The following is a 23,261-nucleotide window of genomic DNA, read 5'->3' as shown; positions in this document are numbered from 1 at the left end:
TTGCTCGAGTCTGCTCCTCTGACTTCCTATTGCGTTGTCTAATTTTGTAATTTTATTGTTAATCTTTTGGATTTCTACATGCTGTCTCTTTATGGATTCTTGCAACTTATTAATTTTTCCACTATGTTCTTGAATAATCTTTTTGAGTTCTTCAACTGTTTTATCAGTGTGTTCCTTGGCTTTTTCTGCAGTTTGCCTTATTTCGTTTGTGATGTCTTGAAGCATTCTGTAAATTAGTGTTTCATATTCTGTACCTGATAATTCCAGGATTGTATCTTCATTTGGGAAAGATTTTGATTCTTTTGTTTGGGGGATTGTAGAAGCTGTCATGGTCTTCTTCTTTATGTGGTTTGATATCGACTGCTGTCTCCGAGCCATCACTAAGATATCATAGTGATTTATTCTATAATTGCTCACTGAGTCTTATCTTGTTTTGTTTTCTTTCAATATACGTGGATGTGCTACTAGATTGTGCTGTCTTGATTGTTGCACCCCTTGACTTACTTATGACCTATTACCAGCTGGTTTGGACTGTTACCAGATATATATGCCGGAGTCCATTCACTATTCTTGAGTAGAATCTGATTTTGGGTTATCAAGTGTGTGATGCACCCTGTCACCTATCCACCTTGAGAAGTAGTGGTGATAGTTGTGTGCACCAGATTCTAGTAGCAGCTGGGGTTCACACTCGGAGGGGGGGCAGGATGCTGACAGGCTTCCCCCAAGTGTCAGTGAGGTAGGTGTGTCTCTATTCCTAAAGCACTTTGGTGGGTGGGCTCTGCAGCTGTACCTTAGGCACCCAAATGCATGTACCTCTACCGATTGGTAGATGTCACCATCCTCAGACCCCTAAGGCAGGAGGCTAGGTGGTCTGGGGGGAGCTTCAGCCCACAGTTCCCTGTTGTGGGTCAGTGACGGCTCTGTTGAATACGCTGAGATATCAAACCTGGGAAACTTGTCTTTCCAGCAAATCCACTAAAAAAAAAAAAATGCAGTCATATCCCTATCAGAAATGCCTTTGCATTTTAATAGCCACTTTGTTCCCTATAGGGATGAAAGCCCAAGACTGTGGATCTCATATGCTTTGCTGAAGCTGGTTCTGTATTTTTAGTCCAATTTCAGGAAGTCCGGGAAGGATTTTTGGTCCCTGGGTTTTTTGTAGCTGCTTCTTTTTTTCTTTCTGGCCAGGAGAATGGGTTAGGAAAAGACCAAAACAAAACAAAACAAAACAAAAAAACTGCAGAGCACTTCACTCTCTGGCTCAGGAAATTCCAATGTTAATGAAGCTGCCTGGGAAGGGGAGAGGAGGGGTCAGGTAGACAGGAGAGAGTAGCACCCCGGAATATAGACAAAGTTACTTATCTTACTTGGGATGACTGTTTTATCTGAGATTCCCGAGGGGCGTGTCGCCTGTGTTTGCTGGCTGGGTAGAGATTGCCCCTGAGGGTCAGGCCCGTGTCCAGTGCTTGAGCTGCCTCAGAAGCCGCGGTCAGTTCCTCCACTGCCATTCCAAAACCCAGCGTCAAGGTTCCCCGGCTGGGATGCTGCAGTCCCAGCTCCAAAAACAGTCGCTGCCTCCCAGTGACTTCTCCCTCCGCCAGCCGCATCGCCACGCTGCCCGGGTGGACCGGCTGGGCCCCCCCAGGTCAGTTCAGGGGGCTGGGGCAGTGCCTCGTGTTTGCACCGTCACAGGATGTGGTGCTCAGCTCCCCTGCGCCCAGTCCAAAGCCCGCCGCCAAGGTTCCACAGCTGGGACGCTGCACTCCTGGCTCCAAAACCAGTCCCTGCCTCCCAGGGATTCTCCTCCCGCCAGCCAGCCGCGTCGCCGTGCTGCCCGCGTAGACTGGCTGGGCCCCCCCAGAAGTCAGTTCAGGGGGGTAGGGCTGTGCCCCGTGTTTGCGCCATCACAGGATGTTGTGTTCAGCTCCCCTGCGCCCAGTCCAAAGCCCGGCACCAAGGTTACCTGACTGGTACGCTGGCTCCAGGCTCCGAAAACAGTCGTTGCTTCCCCGTAGTTGTTCGTTCTTGGCCTCTGTCACTCAGGTCAACTCTTTAAATCTGTGTTTGTTGGTCAGGGTTCGTAGATTGTCATGTATGTGATCGATTCACTTGTTTTTCCGAGTCTTTGTTGCAAGAGGGATCTGAGGTAGCATCTACCTAGTCAGCCATCTTGGCCCCCTCCTCTTGGCATTCTTCTTCATATAGTCCAGCTTCTTGGATTATTTGCTTAGCAGATTGAATAAGTTTGGTGAAAGGATACAACCCTGATGCACACTTTTCCTGACTTTAAACCGTGCAGTATTCTTTTGTTCTCTTCAAACGACTGCCTCTTGGTCTAGGAACAGGTTCCTCAGGAGCAGAAATAAGTGTTCTAGAATTCCCATTCCTTGCAATGCTATTCATAATTTGTTATGATCCACACAGTCAAATTCCTTTGTGTAGTCAATAAAACACAGGTGAACATCTTTATAGTATTCTCTGCTTTCAGCCAAGATCCGTGTGACATCAGTAATGATATCCATCAATCCATGTCCTCTTCTGAATCCGACTGGAGCTTCTAGCAGTTCCCTGTTGATGTACTGCTACAATCACTTTTGAGTGATCTTCAGCAACATTTTTCTTGGGTGTGATAATAATGATATTGCTCAATAATTTCCACATTCTGTTGGATCATCTTTTTTTTGGAATGGGCACAAATATGGATCTCTTCCATTTGGTTGGCCAGGAAGCTGTCTTCCAAAATTTTTGACATAAATTAGTAAGTACCTCCAGCACTGTATCCATCTGATGAAACATCTCAATTGGTATTCCATCGGTTCCTGGAACCTTGTTTTTTGCCATTCCCTTCAGTGTTTTTTTTTTTTTTTTTGGACTTCTTCCTTCAGTATCATCAGTTCTTGATCATATGTTACCTCCTGAAATGACTGCATGTTGACTAATTCTTTTTGGCACAGTGGTTCTGCATACTCCTTCCATCTACTTTTGATGTTTCCTGTGCCATTCAATATTTTCTCAGTGGAATCCTTCAACTCGAGCCTTGAATTTTTTCTTCAGTTCTTTCAGCTTGAGAAATGCTGAGTGTGTTCTTCCTTTTTGGTTTTCTAACTCCAGGTCTTTGTACACTTCATTATAATACTTTGTCTTCTGGAGCCTCCTTTCGAAATCTTTTGTTCAGCTCTTTTACTTAATCATTTCTTCCATTCTCTTTAGCTACTCTACTTTCAAGAGCAAATTTCAGAGTCTTTTCTGATATCCATTCTGTTTTTTTTTTCTTTCCTGTTTTTTTTAATGACCTTTTGCTTTCTTCACGCATGATGTCCTTGATGTCATTCCACAAGTCATCTCTTCTTTGGTCATTACTGTTCAATGCATCAAATCTATTCTTGAGATGGTCTCTAATTCAGGAAAGATATAGTCAAGGTGGTAACATTAGCACAAAAAACGTTATTAAGGATTCTGTATGATCTGGTATGGGAGGAGGTCCACGGAGAGGTGATATTGTGAATTACCACACCGGGTGATATCAACACTTGCCACGGCACTGCACACAAGATCCTGGGAGAGAACATATATACAATTTCAAAGAGGGTTGTCAGAGAAGACCTTTACCTAAAATATGCCATTTTAGCATGGGCTTAATGGAATTGATGGAGTGAGAGCTAAAGCTGTCTGGGGGAAGATCATTCCAGGCAGACAGTACAGCAAAGGGGAGTCTGCCTGACAGGCTGGAGGCCTAGGAAGGGGACCTCCCTGGATGAAGCGCAGTGAGCAAGTGAGGGGTAAGAGGAGGTGAGGTTAGAGAAGTCATGGGAATGGGGGTCAGGTTGTGCAGGCATTGTCGGCTATTTTGAGAAGGTTGCAGCTTTTATTCTAAGTGAGATAGAAAGTGACAAGAAGGTTTTGAACTGAGAGATGACCTGATCTGACAGGTATTTTAAGAGTCATTCTGTATTTTTGTTGAGAATAGATTGTATGTATGTGTGGGGTGGGGGGTGGAGGGTAAAGCAAGAGTGGAAGTAAGAGAAGAGTTAGAAAACTCGAAACACAAGGAAGAGCTGGAAACTACGACAATTTAAAAAAAATTTTTTACTGTCCTTTAAACGAAAGTTTACAAATCAATCAGTCTCTCATACGAAAATCTATATACACCTGGCTACATACTCCTAATTGCCCTACCCCTAATGAGACAGCACACTCCCTCCCTCCACTCTCTATTTTCGTGTCCATTTGGCCAGCTTCCAACCCCCTCTGCCCTCTCATCTCCCTTCCAGACAGGAGATGCCAACAGAGTCTCATGTGTCTACTTGATCCAAGAAGCTCATTCTTCACCAGTATCATCTTCTATCCCATAGCCCAATCCAATCCTTGTCTGAAGAGTTGGCTTTGGGAATGGTTCCTGTCCTGGGCTAACAGAAGGTCTGGGGACAGTGACCTCCGGGGTCCTTCTAGTCTCAGTCAGACCATTAAGTCTTGTCTTTTTATGTGAATTTGGGGTCTGCATCCCACTGTTCTGCTGCTCCCTCAGGGGTTCTCGGTTGTGTTCCCTGTCAGGGCAGTCATCGGTTGTAGCTGTAGCCAGGCACCATCTAGTTCTTCTGGTCTCAGGCTGATGTAGTCTCTGATTTATGTGGCCCTTTCTGTCTCTTGGGCTCATAATTACCTTTTGTCTTTGGTGTTCTTTGTGCTTCTTTGCTCCAGGTGAGTTGAGACCCACTGATGCTTCTTAGATGGCCTCTTGCTAGCATTTAAGACCTCAGACGTCACTCTCCAAAGTGGGATGCAGAATGTTTTCTTAATAGATTTAATTATGCCAATTGACTTAGATGTCCCTTGAAACCATGGACTCTAAACCCCCACCCCTGCTTCGCTGGCCCTCGATGTTTTCAGTTTATTCAGGAAACTTCTCTGCTTTTTGGTTTAGTCCAGTTGTACTGACCTCTCCTCTATTGTGTGCTGTCTTTCCTTTCACCTAAAAGTTCTTATCTACCATCTAGTTAGTAAAAACCCCTCTCCCTCTCTCCCTTCTGCCCCCCTCTCATAACCATCAAAGAATATTTTCTTCTCTGCTTAAACTATTTCTCAAGTTCTTATAATAGTGGTCTTGTATAATATTTGTCCTTTTGCAACTGACTGATTTCACTCAGCATAATGCCTTCCAGATTCCTCCATGTTATGAAATGTTTCATGGATTCTTCATTGTTCCTTATCAATGCATAGTATTCCATTGTGTAAATACACAATAATTTATTTATCCATTCATCCACCGATGGGCACTTTGGTTGCATCCATCTTTTTGCTATTGTAAACAGAGCTGCAGTGAACATGGGTGTGCTTATATCTGTTCATGTAAAGGCTCTTATTTCTCTAGGATATATTCAAAGAAGTGAGATTGCTGGTTCATACAGTAGTTCTATTTCTAGTTTTTTAAGAAAGCGTCAAATCGATTTCCAAAGTGGTTATACCATTTTACATTTCCACCAGCAGTGTATAAGTGTTCCAGTCTCTCCACAACCTCTCCAACATTTATTATTTTGTGTTTTTTGGATTAATGCCAGCCTTGTTAGAGTGAGATGGAATCTCATTGTAGTTTTGATTTGCATTTCTCTAATGGCTAGTGATCGTGAGCATTTCCTCATGTATCTGTTAGCTACCCAAATGTCTTCTTTAGTAAAGGGCCTGCTCATATCCTTTGCCCATTTTTTAATTGGGTTATTTCTTTTTGTAGTTGAGTTTTTGCAGTATCATATAGATTTTAGAGATCAGGCACTGATCAGAAATGTCATAGTTAATTTTTTTTTTTCCCAGTCTGTAGATTCTCTTTTTACTCTTTTGGTGAAGTCTTTGGATGAGCATAAGAATTTGATTTTTAGAAGCTCCCAGTTATCTGGTTTCTCCTCTGCATTGTTAGTAATGTTTTGTATACTGTTTATGCCATGTATTAGGGCTCCTAGCATTGTCCCTATTTTTTCCTCCATGATCTTTACCGTTTTAGATTTTATATTTAAGCCTTGGATCCATTTTGTGTTCGTGTTTGTGCATGGTGTGAGGTGTGGGTCTTTTTTCATTTTTTTGCACATGGATAACCAGTTATGCCAGCACGGTTTGTTAAAAAGACTGTCTTTTCCCCATTTAACTTACTCTGGGCCTTTGTCAAATATCAGCTGCTCATATGTGGATGGATATACGTCTGGATTCTCAGTTCTGTTCCATTGGTCTGTGTATCTGTTGTTGTATCAGTACCAGGCTATTTTGACTACTGGGCAGTAAAATAGGTTCTAAAATCAGGCAGAGTGAGGCCTCCCACTTTGTTCTTCTTTTTCAATAATGCTTTACTTATCCAGAGATACTTTCCCTTCCATATGATGTTGGTGATTTTTTTCTCCATCTCATTAAAAAATATCATTGGAATTTTGATTGGAATTGCATTGTGTCTATAGATGTCTTTTGGTAGAATAGACATTTTTACAATGTTAAGTCCCAGGATACCACCAGTGTGGTGTCACGGGCCAGGGGAGGGAGTGGCTCCCCAGTTGAGTGGCACTTCACAGCCTTTCGAGAAGAAGTAAAGATGGCACACAGAGCCAGGTGTTCAAAAGAAAGTAGGGGAAGGTGGTGGTAGGCACGGAAGAAATGAAAAGAAACAGAAAAATGCAAAATCAACAACAGACAAATGGCACTCAGGGAGCTGGGCAGTGTGGGCAAGGCAAATCCAAGCAGCCTGGGGCCAAAGCAGTTGCCTTCTGGCCAAGAGACTGCAGCCAGCAAGAAGCAGAGGAGGCCGAAGGAAGGGGGGAGTGGAGGGATGGGATTAGGAAAGCATGTATCACTGGTTACTGGGTGTTCTGTCTCCTGCTGGGAACTTTGTGAAGCTGCTTTCCCATAGTCTCTGTCTGCCAACATCCAATGTAGGTGGGGCGAATCCAAGAGGCACGGATGCTACACTTCCCAGTCAGCCGAGCCTCTGCTGCCAGCCAGAAAGCACAGAGGTAGAGCCGTAGGGAGAGGATGGAGAGGTGGGAAAGCATGTATCGCTGGTTTCCAGGTGCTCTGTCTCCTGCTGGGAGCTCTGTGAGGCTGCTTTCCCATGCTCCCTGTCTGCCGATTTCTGACAGGAGTCCAAGATGGTGAATCCGTGCTGCATTAGCTGTTAGGGGACCTCTGCACATATCTCTCCTTGCTCTCTGTTCTCTGTCAGTTTCTTATTCCATTTGGTGTTTAGCTGAGTTCTTTATCTCTTCATTTGGTACTTTGGGTTCCAGGACTGAAGTGTGTCTCTGTTTTATCTAGTTTTTCAGGTCTTTTCTGTGGAGGGATGGTGTGGTGTTTCTGTCTATGGCACCATGTTGGCTGGAAGTCTCCATTAATATGATTATTTTTCAAATTTACCCACCGACCACTAAGGCCAAAGATGAAGAAATTGAAGGTTTTTACCAACTTCTGCAGTCTGAAAGTGATCAAAACATTCAATCAAGATGAATTAATAATTACTGATGATTGGAATGAGAAAATGGAAATAGATAAGAAGGATCGGTAGTTGGAAAACACGGCCTCAGTGATAGGAAATATGCCAGAGATTGCATGGTAGAATTTTGCACAAAACTGACAACCTCTTCATCACAAATACCTTTTTTCAACAATATAAATGGTGCCTGTACATGTGGACATTACCAGATGGAATACACAGGAATCAAATCGACTACATCTGTGGAAAGAGATGATGGAAAAATTCAATATCATCAGGTTGGGGCTGACTGTGGAACAGACCATCAATTGCTCATATGCAAGTTTAAGTTGGAGCTGAAGAAAATTATAGCAAGTTCATGAGAGCCAAAGTACCACCTTGAGCATATCCCACCTGAATTCAGAGACCATCTCAAGAATAGATTTGATGCATTGAACACTAATGACTGAAGATCAGACTAGCTGTGGAATGATATCAAGAACATCATACATAAAGAAAGCACAAGGTCATTAAAAAGACAGGAAAGAATAAAAAGGCCAAAAAAGATGTCAGAAGAAACTCTGAAAGTTGCTCTTGAATGCAGAGTAGCAAAGGTGAAAGGAAGAAATGATGAAGTAAAAGAGCTGAACAGAAGATTTCAAAGGGTGGCTCAAGAAGACAAAGTAAAGTATTACAATGAAATGTGCAAAGATCTGGAGACAGAATACTAAAAGGGAAGAAAACCCTTGGCATTTCTCAAGCTGAAATACTGAAGAGAAAATTCAAGCCTGAAGTTGCAATGTTGAAGGATTATATGGGGAAAATACTATAACGATACAGGAAGCATCCAAATACGATGAAAGGAACACACTGAGTCACTGTACCCAAAAGAATTGTTCGACACTGAACCATTTCAGGAGGTAACAAGTGATCAAGAGCCAGTGGTAGAGGGTGAAGGAAGAGGTCCAAACTACAGCGAAGGCATTGGTGAAAAACAAGGCTCTGGGAGTTGATGGAATACCAATTCAGATGTTTCTATAGTGGGTGCAGTGCTGGAGGTGCTCACTTGTCTATTTCCAGAAATTTGGATGACAGCTACCTGGCCAATAGACTGGAAGAGATTCGTATTTGTGCCCATTCCAAAGAAAGGAGATCCAACAGAAAGAGGCAATAATCAAATAATATCATTAACATCACACACATGTAAAATGTTGCTGTCATTGTTGTTGTTAGGTGCCATCCAGTCCATTCCAACTCATAGAGACCCTAGGTCTAACAGAATCAAATACTGCCTGGTCCGGCACCATCCTCACAATCATCATTATGCTTGATCTCATTGTTGCAACCACTGTGTCAATCCATCTCATTGAGGATCTTCCTCTTTTTCACTGACCCTCCACTTTACCAAGTGTGTTGGATAAGATTGTGTCAACTTGGCTGAGCCATGATTTAGTTTATTTGTGATCACCCCACGATGGAATCTGATGTGAGTAGCCAATCAGTTGAAAGGGAGTTTCCTTGGGCGTACAGCCTGCATCTGAATATAAGTGGACGTTCTGGCTTTTGCCCTCTCTGGATCCTGCAGCTGCCTTCTGTTCATCTACCTCTGGTTTTTGGGACTTCAGCCAGCATCATACCTGCCAATATTGGGATTCGTCGATCTTCACAGCCTGTGAGCAAGAGCCCTTGCCTTCTGATCTGCCGATCATGGGTTCACAGTGCCTGCTTCTGCGTGAATCAGGGGAAGCCTCTATCCTGATCCACAGACTTGGGGTGTGCCAGCCTCTACAATCATGTGAGCTGTTTCCTTGATATAAATCTCCCTCTGTTTTTTATGTATATACTTATACACTTTACAGGTTTTGCTTCTCTAGAGAACCCAGCATAAGACACCAAGCATGATGTCCTTCTCCAAGGACTGATCCCTTCTGATATCATGTCCAAAGAATATGACAAGAAGTCTCACCATCCTTGTTTCTGAGGAGCATCCTGGCTGTACTCCTTCCGAGACAGATTTGTTGGTTTTTTTGGCGGTACCTGGTATATTGAGTGTTCTTTGCTAACACCACAATTGAAAAGTGTCAATTCTTCTTCGATCTTCCTATTTGTCATTCAACTTTTGCAAGCATTTGAGGAGATTGAAAACACCATCACTTAGTCCAGGTGCATCTTAGTCTTCAAGGTGACATCTTTGCTTTTTAACACTCATAGATATCTTTTTGCAGAAGATTTACCCAATGCAATGTGTCTTTTGATTTCTTGACTGCTGCTTTCCTGGATGTTGATTGTGGATCCAAGTAAAGTGAAATCCTTAAAAATTTCAATCTCTTCTCCATTTATCATGATGTAGTTTATTAACCCAGTTGTGAGCATTTTTGTTTTCTTTGTGTTGAAGTGTAATCCCTACCAAAGGGTGTGGTCTTTGATCTTCATCAGTATGTACTTGAAGTCCTCTTTACTTTCAGCAAGCAAGGCTGTGTCAGATGCATAACCCACATTGTTAATAAATCTTCCTCTAATCCTGATGCTTAATTCTTCATATAGCGCAGCTTCTTGAATTATTTGCTTAGCAAACAGATTGTATAGGTATGGTGAAAGGATACAACCCTAACACACACCTGTCCTGACTTTAAACCATGCAGGATCCCATTGTTCTGTTTGAATGGCTGCCTCTTGATCTATGTATAGGCTCCTCATGAGCATCATTAAGTGTTCTAGAACTCCCATTCTTTGCAATGTTACCCATAATTTGTTTTGATCCACACAGTCAAATGACTTTGCATAGTAAATAAAACACAGGTAAACATCTTTCTGGTATTCTCTGCTTTTAGCCAGGATCCATCTGAAATTAGCAATGATATCCTTCATTCCACGTCCTCTTCTGAATCTGCCTTCAATTTCTGGCAGTTCTCTGTCGATGTACTACTGCAGCCACTATTGAATGATCTTCAGCAAAATTTGAGGTCTTAGTTCTTGTAAACATCCCCCAGCCACTGTTTTTTTTGGCCTCCCAGCCCTCAGTGTTATAGCACCTTAATGTTCTGGGTAACCTCGATGTCTTCTTTTGGTTTTTTAGTCTTGTAATAACTCTATAAACAACTTTTTATATTAAACCTACTCTGTTTGAAATGCAGAGCTTATGCTTTCCTAACTGGACACATTGATAGCTCTTGGCACCAAGGGTAGTGCTGGAAGCAGACCCTCAAGTAAACGTAAGTGTTTACACAGATTGGTGTGATATCTTTTTAATGGTGCAATTTGCTGTAATGGAAAGCACTGGAGGTTTAAGGAACTTGAAAAGGAAAAGATCCAGAACAGGCAACAAAGGGGAGTCCATAGAGATGACTGAAAGAGCTCAGCTGCTTTTCAATGTCATAGATTTGGTATACGCCTCATCTGCAAAGTTTTGCATGCCCTCCATCTGCCTTCAAGTACAAGCTTTCCAGAGCACTTCCATCAACCTCACTTTCATCCAAAGTGTTTGAAATGTAGCCCCTTTAGAATCCTTACATGATAAAAAACACTGAAAATGTTATTCCCAGACACGTGCTATTTGCATAATGTTGTAAAATTTGTTTCAAAATCTTCATTCATTTTGTATTTTTTGAATCTTAAAATGTAATCAATTCTTTTAATGTCTTTAAGATGTCTGCCTGCTCCTGCTCCTCCTTCTCTTTATTCTTTTTGTTGTTTTTGGAAGCTTGTAAGATGGCCTGTTCATTCCTATTATTCTGAAATTTTATACTCTTCTGCATTGGGTGGGTGTATTTTTATCCATTTTGCTGAGCACTTAGCGGCTTTTATAAATATGGAAATTAACTTTAGTTCTAGAAAATTTACTTAAATTGTTTTATTGATAATCTTCCCTCCCTGCCCTTCGCACCCTGCTCTATTTTTTTCTTTTTGGAACTCCTACTAAACAGATGTAGTCAATTTGATTTCTGTGTGTTCCATCTGGCAAGGTCCATGTGTATAGTCACCATTTATGTTGATGAAAGAAGGTATTTGCGATTAAGAAGTCGTTGGTCTTGCAAAACTCTGTCATTTGATCTCCAGCATTGTTTCTGTCACCAAGGTCATGTTTTTCAACTACTGATCCTTCTTCTTTGTTTCCAATTTTTGTGTTCCAATCGTCAGTAATTATCAATGCATCTTTACTGCATGTTCGATCAATTTCAGACTGCAGCAGCTGATAAAAATCTTCTATTTCTTCATCTTTGGCCCTAGTGGTTGGGGCATAAATTTGAATAATAGTCATATTAACTGGTCTTCCTCATAGTTGTATGGATATTATCCTATCACTGACAGCGTTGTACGTCAGGATGGATCTTGAAATGTTCTTTTTCACAATGAATGCAACACCATTCCTCTTCAAGTTGTCATTCCCAGCGTAGTAGACTATATGATTGTCCTATTCCAAATGGCCAATACCAGTCCATTTCAGCTCATTAGTGCCTAGGATATCAATGTTTATGTGTTCCATTTCATTTTTGATGATTTCCAATTTTCCTAGATTCATACCTTGTACATTCCAGGTTCCGATTATTAATGGATGTTTGCAGCTGTTTCTTCTCATTTTGAGTCACGCCACATCAGCAAATGAAGGTCCCGAAAGCTTTACTCCATCCATGTCATTAAGGTTAACTGTACTTTGAGGAGGCAGCTCTTCCCCAGTCATCTTTTGAGTGCCTTCCAACCTGAGGGGCTCATCTTCCAGCACTATATCAGAAAATGTTGAACTGAAATTCATAAGGTTTTCACTGGCTAATGCTTTTCAGAAGTAGACTGCCAGGTTGTTCTTCCTAGTCTGTCTTAGTCTGGAAGCTCAGCTGAAACCTGTCCTCCATGGGTGACCCTGCTGGTATCTGAATACCGGTGGCATAGCTTCCAGCATCACAGCATCATGCAAGCCCCCACAGTACGACAAACTGGCAGTGGAACAGATTGCTCATATGCAAGTTCAAGCTGAAACTGAAGAAAATCAGAGTAAATCCACGAGAGCCAAAATATGACCTTGAGAACATCCCACCTGAATTTAGAGACCATCTCAAGAATAGATTTGACACATTGAACACTAGTGACTGAAGACTGGACGAGTTGTGGAATGACATCAAGGACATCATCCATGAAGAAAGCAAGAGGTCATTGAAAAGACAGGAAAGAAAGAAAAGACCAAGACAGATGTCAGAGGAGACTCTGAGATGTGCTCTCGAATGTCAAGCAGCTAAAGCAAAAGGAAGAATTGATGAAGTAAAAGAACTGAACAGAAGATTTCAAAGGGCGTCTTGAGAAGACAAAGTAAGGTATTATAAAAACATGTGCAAAGAGCTGGAGATGGAAAACCAAAAGGGAAGAACACTCTCGGTGTTTCTCAAGCCGAAAGAACTGAAATAAAAATTCAAGCCTTCAGTTGCAATAGTGAAGGATTCTATGGGGAAAATATTAAATGACACAGGAAGCATCAAAAGAAGATGGAAGGAATACACAGAGTCATTATACCAAAAAGAATTAGTCGATGTTCAAACATTTCCAGAGGTAGCATATGATCAGGAACCAATGATACTGAAGGAAGAAGTCCAAGCTGCTCTGAAGGCATTGGTGAAAAACAAGGCTCCAGGAATTGATGGAATACCAACCGAGATGTTTCAACAAATAGATACAGCGCTGGAGGTGCTCACTTATCTATGCCAGGAAATATGGAAGACAGCTTCCTGGCCAACCGACTGGAAGAGATCCATATTTATGCCTATTCCCAAGAAAGGTGATCCAACCGAATGTGGAAATTATAGAACAATATTATTAATATCACACACAAGCAAAATTTTGCTGAAGATCATTCAAAAACGGATGCAGCAGCATATCAACAGGGAACTGCCAGAAATTCAGGGCAGTTTCAGAAGAGGACGTGGAACCAGGGATAGCATTGCTGATGTCAGATAGATCCTGGCTGAAAGCAGAGAATGCCAGAAGGATGTTTACCTGTGTTTTATTGACTATGCAAAGGCATTCGACTGTGTGGATCATAACAAATTATGGATAACATTGCAAACAATGGGAATTCCAGAACACTTAATTGTGCTCGTGAGGAACCTTTACATAGATCAAGAGGCAGTTGTTTGGACAGAACAAGGGGATATTGATTGGTTTAAAGTCAGGAAAGGTGTGCGTCAGGGTTGTATTGTTTCACCATGCCTATTCAATCTGCATGCTGAGCAAATCCGAGAACCTTGACTATATGAAGAAGAATGGGACATCAGGATTGGAGGAAGACTCATTAACAACTCGCGTTATGCAGATGACACGACCTTGCTTGCTGAAAGTGAAGAGGACTTGAAGCACTTACTAATGAAGATCAAAGACCACAGCCTTCAATATGGATTGCACGTCAACAGAAGGAAAACAAAAATCCTCACAACTGAACCAATGAGCAACATCATGATAAACGGAGAAAAGATCGAAGTTGTCAAGGATTTCATTTCACTTGGATCCACAATCAACACCCATGGAAGCAGCAGTCAAGAAATGAAAAGTTGCGTTGCATTGGGTAAATCTGCTGCAAAGGACCTCTTTAAAGTGTTGAAGAGCAAAGATGTCACCTTGAAGACTAAGGTGCACCTGACCCAAGCCATGGTATTTTCAATCTCATCAAATGCATGTGAAAGCTGGACAATGAATAAGGAAGACCGAAGAAGAATTGATGCCTTTGAATTGTGGTGTCGGCAGAGAAAATTGAATGTACCATGGACTGCCAGAAGAACAAACAAATCTGTCTTGGAAGAAGTACAACCAGAACGCTCCTTAGAAGCAAGGATGGCAAGACTGGGTCTTACATACTTTGGACATGTTGTCAGGAGGGATCAGTCCCTGGAGAAGGACAGCATGCTTGGCAGAGTACAGGGTCAGCGGAAAAGAGGAAGACCCTCAACGAGGTGGATTGACACGGTGGCTACAACAATGAGCACAAGCATAACAATGGTTGTAAGGATGTCTCAGGACTGGGCAGTGTTTTGTTCTGTTTCGCATGGGGTCACTATGAGTTGGAACCAAGTCAACTGTACCTAACAACAACAACAAGAACAACTAAACAGATATTGGACATCTAGACTTTGTGGTTTAATTTTTTGTTTTGTTTTTCTGTTCTCTTTTTTCTCATCTTTTTGTCTTTTGGTCTATTTTCTGAGAGATTTCCTGGATTTCATCTTTCACCATTTTTATTTCATTTTCCATTTCTGTTATAACGGTTTTCTTTATCAAGAGCTCATTTTTGTCCTCTGTAATTTGCATAGAGTAACGTTTTTTATTTCATGAATATGTATCTTCTTGTGTCTGTTAACATTATATGTGATATATGTGTGTATATATACATATACATCTGTATCTCTCTATATATCCCTCCCTTTACAGTCTCTGTTTCTTCCATTTTATTTTCCTCCTGGTTATTCAGTTGGTCCCTCTCTTTCACATTATTAGGTGATACTTGTTTGTCTTCTCTTATTTCAGAGTAGGACATCTGAAACTGGTTTGAAGTACTGAGCTCATAGATGGCGCTTATCCACTACTGGAAAAATTATCAGATGATCTGTTTACTGGGCTGTTTATCTGGGGAATCTGCAGTGTCAGACTCTTAAGCCATTTCTCTTGGGCTATTCAAATTTCCCAGAGCAGGGAAAGCCTACCTGCCAAATTTCTCGGGACTAAGGTTGTAAAAGAGAACTATAAATCCAGTATGAAAGAGAAGTCAAGATAACAAAACACTTGGAGTGAAAGGCAAGAATTCATGACTCTTCAGGTTAATCCATAGGAGATAATTGAAAATACCATGGCTTGGGTCACTTCTGTTCCACTGGTCAATGTATCTGTTGTTATACCAGTATAGGCTGTTTTGTCATAAAAGTGACATCTTTGCTTTTTAAAACTTTGAAGAGATAGCTTGAAACAGATTTGCCAAATGCAATACGTTCATTTGATTTCTTGACTACTGCTTGCATTGGCGTTGATTGTGAATCCAAGGAAAATGAAATCCTTGCCAACTTCCACCTTTTCTCCATATATCATGATGTTGCTAATTGATCCAGTTGTTAGGATTTTTGTTTTCTTTATGTTGAAGTATAATCCATACTGAAGGCTATAATCTTTGATCTTCATCAATAAGTGCTTCAAGTGTTCTTCACTTTCAGCATTTTAACTTCTTAAATGCATAAACCCTAGTACTTTAAACTCTATTACAATTACAACATAATATTCAATTAAAGAAAAGAATGTGTCACACAGTTTTTTTAAAATAATTTTTATTGTTCTTTAAGTGAAAGTTTACAAATCAAGTCAGTCTCTTACATAAAAACTTATATACACCTTACTCCCAATTACTCTCCCCCCAGTGAGACAGCCTGCTCCTTCCTTCTAGTCTCTATTTTTGTGACCATTTTGCCAGCTTCTAACCTCTTCTACCCTCCCATCTCCACTCCAGAGAGGAGATGCCAACATAGTCTCAAGTGTCCACCTGATACAAGTAGCTCACTCCTCATCAGCATCTCTCTCCAACCCATTGTCCAGTCCAACTACGTCTGATGAGTTGGCTTTGGGAATGATTCCTGTCCTGGGCCAACAGAAGTTTTGGGGACCATGACCACTGGGGTCCTTCTAGTCTCAGCCAGACCATTGAGCCTGGTCTTTTTATAAGAATTTGAGGTCTGTATCCCACTGTTCTCATGCTCCCTCAGGGGTTCTCTGTTGTGTTCTCTGTCAGGGCAGTCATCAGTTGTGGCTAGGCACCATCTAGTTTTTCTGGTCTCAGGACAATGTAGTCTCTGGTTCGTGTAGCCTTTTCTGTCTCTTGGGCTTGTAATTACCTTGTGTCCTTGGTGTTCTTCATTGTCCTTTGATCCTGGTGGGTTGAGACTCATTGATGCATCTTAGATGGTCACTTGCTATCATTTAAGACCCTAGATGCCACTCTTCAAAGTGGGATGCAGAATGTTTTCTTAATAGATTTTATTTTGCCGATTGACTTAGATGTCCCCTGAAACCATGGCCCCCAAACCCCTGCCCCTGCTTTGCTGACCTTCAAAGCATTCAGTTTATTCAGAAAACTTCTTCGCTTTTTGTTTATTCCAGTTGTGCTGACCTCCCCTGTATTGACTGTTGTCCTTCCCTTCACCTAAAGCAGTTCTTATCTACTATCTAATTAGTAAATACTCTTCTCCCGGCCTCCCTCCCTCCTCTTCTAACCGCAAAAAAATGTGTTCTTCTCAATTTAAACTATTTCTCAAGATCTTATAATAGTGGTCTTATACAATATTTGTCCTTTTGCAACTGACTAATTTCACTCAGAATAATGCCTTCCAAGTTCCTCCATGTTATGAAATGTTTCACAGATTCATCACTGCTCTTTATCAGTGCATAGTATTCCACTGTGTGAATATACCGTAATTTATTTATCCATTCATCCACTGATGGGCACCGTGGTTGTTTACATCTTTTTGCTATTGTAAACAGTGCTGCAATAAACATGGGTGTGCATATATCTGTTCATGTAAAGCCTCTTATTTCTCTAGGGTACATTCTGAGGAATGGGGTTGCTGGATCGTAAGGTAGTTCTATTTCTAGCTTTTGAAGGAAGCACCAAATCGATTTCCAAAGTGGCTGTACCATTTTACATTCCCACCAGCAGTGTATACGTGTTCCAGTCTCTCCACAGCATCTCCAACATTTATTCTTTTGTGTTTTTTGGATTAATGCCAGCCTTGTTGGAGTGAGATGGAATCTCATTGTAGTTTTAATTTTGCATTTTTCTAATGGCTAATGATCAAGAGCATTTCCTGAGGTATCTGTTAGCAGCCTGAATGTCTTCTTTAGTGAAGTGCCTGTTCATATCCTTTGCCCATTTTTTAATTGGCTTGTCTTTTTGTGGTTGAGTTTTAGCAAAATCATATAGGTTTTAGAGCTCAGGCGCTGGTTGGAGATGTCGTAGCTGAATTTTTTTCCCAGTCTGTAGGTGGTCTTTTTACTCTTTTGGTGGAGTCTTTAGATGAGCATAGCTGTTTGATTTTTAGGAGCTCCCAGTTATCTGGTTTCTTTTCTGCATTTTTAGTAATGTTTTGTATTCTGTTTATGCCTTGTATCCTAATGTTGTCTCTATTTTTTCTTCCATGATCTTTATCATTTTAGACTGTATTTTTAGGTCTTTGATCCATTTGGAGTAGTTTTTGTGCATGGTGTGAGGTATGGGTCTTGTTTCATTTTTTTGCAGATGGATATCCTGTTATGCCAGCACCATTTGTCAAAAAGACTATCTTTTCCCCGATTAACGGACACTGGGCCTTTGTCAAATATCAGCTGCTCATATGTGGATGGATTTATATATGGATTCTCAATTCTGTTCCATTGGTCTATGTGTCTGTTGCTGTACCACGACCAGGCTGTTTTGACTACTGTGGCTATATAATAGGTTCTAAAATCAGGTAGAGTGAGGCCTCCCACTTTGTTCTTTTTTTTCAGTAAGCTTTATTTATCTGGGGCTTCTTTCCCTTCCATATGAAGTTGGTGATTTGTTTCTCCATGTCATTAAAAAATGTCATTGGGATTTGGATTGGAATTGCATTTTATCTATAGATGTCTTTTGGGAGAATAGACATTTTTACAATGTTAAGTCTTTCTATGCATGAGCAAGGTATGTTTTTCCACTTGTGTAGCCCCTTTTTGGTTTCTTGCAGTAGTACCTTGTAGTTTTCTTTGAATAGGTCTTTTACATCTTTGGTAAGATCTATTCCTAAGTATTTTATCTTCTTGGGGACTACTGTGAATGGTATTGATTTGGTGATTTCCTCTTTCATGTTCTTTTTGTTAGTGTAGAGGAATCCAACTGATATTTGTATGTTTATCTTGTATCCTGATTCTTCAGAACTCTTCTATTAGTTTCAGTAGTTTCCTTGAGGGTTCTTTAGGGTTTTCTGTGTATAAGAGTATAAGATCATTTCATGTGCAAACAGAGATACTTTTACTTCTTACTTACCAATCTGGATGTTCTTTATTTCTTTACGTAGCCTAATTGCTCTGGCTAGGACCTCCAGCAGTATGTTGATTACGAGTGATGATAAGGGGCATCTTTGTCTGGTTCCAGATCTCACGGGGGATGCCTTCTAAATTTGAAATTAAATATTTGAGTACTTCAAAAAATACTTGCCAAGAACATGTACTTGTTGGGTTTTTAGCTGTTATTCTTTTTTACATTATTCTAGTGCTTTCTTCAGGGTTCATAGATTACATCATTAACTAATGGCAGCCTATCTTCAAGTGATACTTCATGTATGGTATAAAAAACCTTACAACAGTGTATTTACATTTCTTCCTTTCTGATTTTTTTTTTAGTTTCATCAGACTTAATAAACTCCACAATACATTTTTATTAGTTTTGCTTTTAGTAATCTTTTATTTTTAAAGAGATTTAAATATTAGAGAAAAAGTTTTATATTTGCCTACATAATCACCATTTCTAAGGGCCTTCATTCCATTGTTAATATTTAGATTTTCATCTTGTTCATTTTCCTTCTGTCTGGAAGACTTCCTTTAAATTTCTTATAGTGCAAATTTGATGGTGATAATACTTCTAGCTTTTCAATATTTGAAAAAGATTTTTATTTTGCCTTTCTTTGTGTTTGGAATATATTTTCATAGGTTGAAGAATTCTATGTTGAAAGCTTTTTTTTTCATTAATGATCTTACTCCTCTGTTTTCTCATTTTCATTATTTTCACAAGAAATCTGCTGTCATCTTTTTCTTTACTCCTCTGTTCATGGTATTTCTGGATGCTTTTAAGATTTTTCTCTTTATCACTGGTTTTGAGAAATTTGATTGTGATGTACCTTAGTGTAGTTTTGTCTTATGTTTCTTGTGCTAGGGGCTCATTAGATATCTTAGGTCTGTAGATATATAATTTTCATCAAACTTGAGAAACTTGAAGCCATTATTTTTCAAACATTTTTTTCTGTCACACCATTTCTTCCTTTAGAAACTCTGATTACACATAAATTAGGTCATTGTCTTACAGCTCACTGATTATTATTTTCTTTAGTCTCTTTGCACTCTATGTATTATTTGAAAGTTTTTATTACAATGTTTTCAAATACACTAATCATTTTTTTCTGTCACGTCTAACTTGCTATTTATTTCACACTTTGTAGGTTTCATTTCTAGAATTTCAATTTGGATATATATGTATTTCATTTCCCAGCTTCAACATGATTAATCATTCCTCTTGTTTCTTCTTCTTCTTTTTTTTTTTTAATAATTTTTTTGTGTGTTTTTGGTGAAAGTTTACACAGACTAGGTTTCCATTCAACAATTTTTACAGAAATTGTTCAGTGACATTGGTTTCATTCTTCACAACATGTGAACATTCTCATTATTTCTGTCCTGGTTGTTTTGCTTCCAGTAATCTAGTTTCCCTGTCCCTGGCCTTCTCATCTTTATTTTAACTTAATTGTTGATATTTTGATCTCATATAGACAATTTTTTTTAGAAGACCATAGTACTTGCAGTTGATAATCTTTGTTTTGTGAGCCAACCTGTTATTTACCTAAAAGGTGAACTTGGGGGTTAGTTTCAGTTCAAGGATTAAAGAATATCTCAGGGCAATATTTTCTGGAGTCTTCTAGTATCAATGGGTCCAGTAAGTCTATAATTTTTAAGAATTTGAGATTTTGTTTGACATTTTTTCTCCCATTCTGTCAGGATCTATCTTTTGTGGCCCTGATCAGAACAATCAGTAGTGGTAACTTGGTACCATCTAGTTCTTCTGGTCCCAGGGTAGATGAAGCTGTGGTTCATGTAGACAGTGTTGTAGGTTGGTTTTTTTCTCTGAATCTTGAGCTTCCTTCTTTCTCTTTTTTTCTTGATAAGTAAAACCAAAAAAACCCAAACCCACTGTCATCAAGTCAATTCCAACTCATAATGACTCTATAGGACATAAGGTTTCCAGCTGCAAATCTTTATGAAAGCAGACAGCCACAACTTTCACCACAGAGCATCTGGTGGATTTGAACTGCCAACATTTTGGTTAGCAGTCAATTGCTTTAACACTGTGCCACCAGTACTCCTTTTCTGGACAAGTAGAGGCCAATATGTGTAATGTAGATGGCTACTCTCAAGCTCTACTCAACAGACCAGGATGTAGAGCATAAACTTCATGAACTATGTCAATGGACTGAATTGTCCCAAGAGACCATGATCCTAAGCTTTCAAACTTAGAAAACCAATCCTGCGAGGTATTTGGTTATGTTTAAGAAGTATCAGTAACTGTGTGCCCTGTGTATGTTATTATACATATGAATAAATATGCATGCATGCACACATAGGTACATATAAATATACATACACCTCTATATTCACACATCTATACTCACACATACATATCTATACATATATATGCGTACATACATACATATATACCTGGACACATATATGGCATTATTGTTGTTGTTTGTGTTGTCAAGTTGGTTCTGAGTCATAGTGACCCTATGTACAACAGAATGAAACATTGCCGATCCTGCGCCATCCTCACAATTGTTGTTATGCTTGAGCCCATTGTTGCAGCCACTGTGTCAATCCTTCTCATTGAGGGCCTTTTTCTTTTTCACTGACCCTCTACTTTACCAACCATGATGTCCTTCTCTAGGGACTGACCACTTCTGATAGCATGTCCAAAGTATGTGAGATGAAGTCTCCACATCCTTGCTTCTAAGGAACATTCTGGCTGTTTTCTTCCAAGACAGATTTGTTTGCTCTTTTGGCAGTCCATGGTATAATTAATATTCCTCGCCAACATCATAATTCAAAGGCATCAGTTCTTTGGTCTTTCTTATCCATTGTCCTGCTTTCACATGCATATAAGGTGATTGAAAACACCATGGCTTGGATCAGGTGCACCTTAGTCTTCAAAGGGACATCTTTGGTTTTCAACATTTTAAAGAGGTCTTTTGCAGATTTGACCAGTGCAGTACAATGTGTCTTTTGATTTCTTGACTGCTGCTTCCACGAGTGTTGATTGTGGATCCAAGAACAGTGAAATTCTCGACAATGAATGAGCATGGAGGCCCTGTTCCGGGTTCCCCACCATAACCTCCAGAAGTTGATATGAGCTTTCACCTGTAAATCCAGCACTTTCTGTTTCCATCTCCTGGGGTAAAACTTCTGGGCAATCAGGCCATCGAGCTCATCCAGTCAGCCTTTAAGATGTTCTGGTGAGGCTTCTGAGCCTTCATCAGAGCCCCCAAGGTGTGGTGAGTGAAGGCCCAGGCCATAGCAATCGCCAAAATGTCCTTTTTTCTTATCTACATATTAGTGACATCATTTACCTTGGTCAAGCTGTGCACTTCACCCTCTTTCGGTGTTATGTTTCCTGTCACCAGAAATAACAAGTATCTATTATCTAGAGAGTGATTCCCCCTCCTGCCTCCCACTCATCCCTGGTAACCACCAACAAACTTTGGTCTCTGTATATATACCCATGCTTGCCTTTTTATAAAAGTGACATAATAGTTGTCCTTTTGAGATAGACTTATTTCACTCAACATAATGTCCTCCAGATTCATCCACATTATAAGATGTTCTGAGGACTCATTATTCTTCTTGCTGTGTAGCATTTGATTGTATGTATGTACTGCATTTTGTAGATGTATGTTCCCATCTTTTTTCTAAAGTTAATAGTGCTGCAATAAATATAGGTGTGCATATGTCTCTTCCATTAGATCTCTCGTGTATATATCTAGAATGAGGATTGCTGGAACATAAGGTAGTTCCACTTCTAGTATTTTGAGTAATCACCATACTGTTTTCCAAAGTGGTTGTACCATTTCTTCTTGCTTCTTGACTCTGTGGAATACAGTTATAAACAGTCTCTTAATGGCCTTGTATACTAACTGTATTATCTGTGTTATTTTTGGCTTGGTTCAGATGTATTTATCTCCCTATTTAGGAGTAGCACTTTTTTTTTTTTTTTTGTATTTCTGCTTCTTAAGTTTATTGAGATATAATCCACAGATGATAAATTTTTCCGTTGTAAAGTTTACCGTTTTGTGTGTTCACAGTTACGTGTAACCATCACCACTATCCAGTCCAACAACATTTTCATCACCTCAGAAAGAAATCTCTAAATACCCATTAAGCAGTTGTTCCACATCCCTCCCTGACTCCATCTCCTGACAACCATTAATCTACTTTTTGCCTTTGGATTTTTCTATTCTGGACATTTCACATAAATGGAATCATATAGTATATGCCTTTGTGTCTGACTTCTTTCACTTGGCATAATCTTTTCAGGGATCATCCATATTTTAGCATGTCCCATCACTTCAATCCCTTTTGTGGCTGAATAATATGAGAAAAAACAGGATAAGAGAAACTGTGTTTTTCTGTCTTCTTCTGGTCTCCTAATCTGAGTGAGGAAATGATTACACTGGTTTGAAGAAAAGACTTGAAGAGTAAGTGATGAGATTGTAGATATGAGTGAGCTCCTCTGAGAGGGTCCTGTACTCTATTCCCTGGGAGTGGAGGTGGCACCATTTTTCAAATATGTCTGTATATTTAACAAGAGATGGGAACTGTGCCTCACCACTGCATAGGTAGAGGCATAGGAAAGTGAGAAGACCCTGGCAGAGAGGGTTACTTAGTTTGCCCTGAGATAACCTCCCAAAAATTTATGATACTCTAGCATGTCGTGGAAGCACCAAACTCATCATGTCAAACCTAGAGTGGAATGGAAGATGCAGAGATACCTGCCAGATATGAAGGGTAGAAACAAGGAATAATTCAGTGGCAAATTTCA

The sequence above is a fragment of the Elephas maximus genome, chromosome 5, assembly GCF_024166365.1.
Source record: "Elephas maximus indicus isolate mEleMax1 chromosome 5, mEleMax1 primary haplotype, whole genome shotgun sequence".
In the NCBI taxonomy this organism is placed as follows: Eukaryota; Metazoa; Chordata; class Mammalia; order Proboscidea; family Elephantidae; genus Elephas; species Elephas maximus.
Note: the sequence above shows the minus strand (reverse complement) of the source record.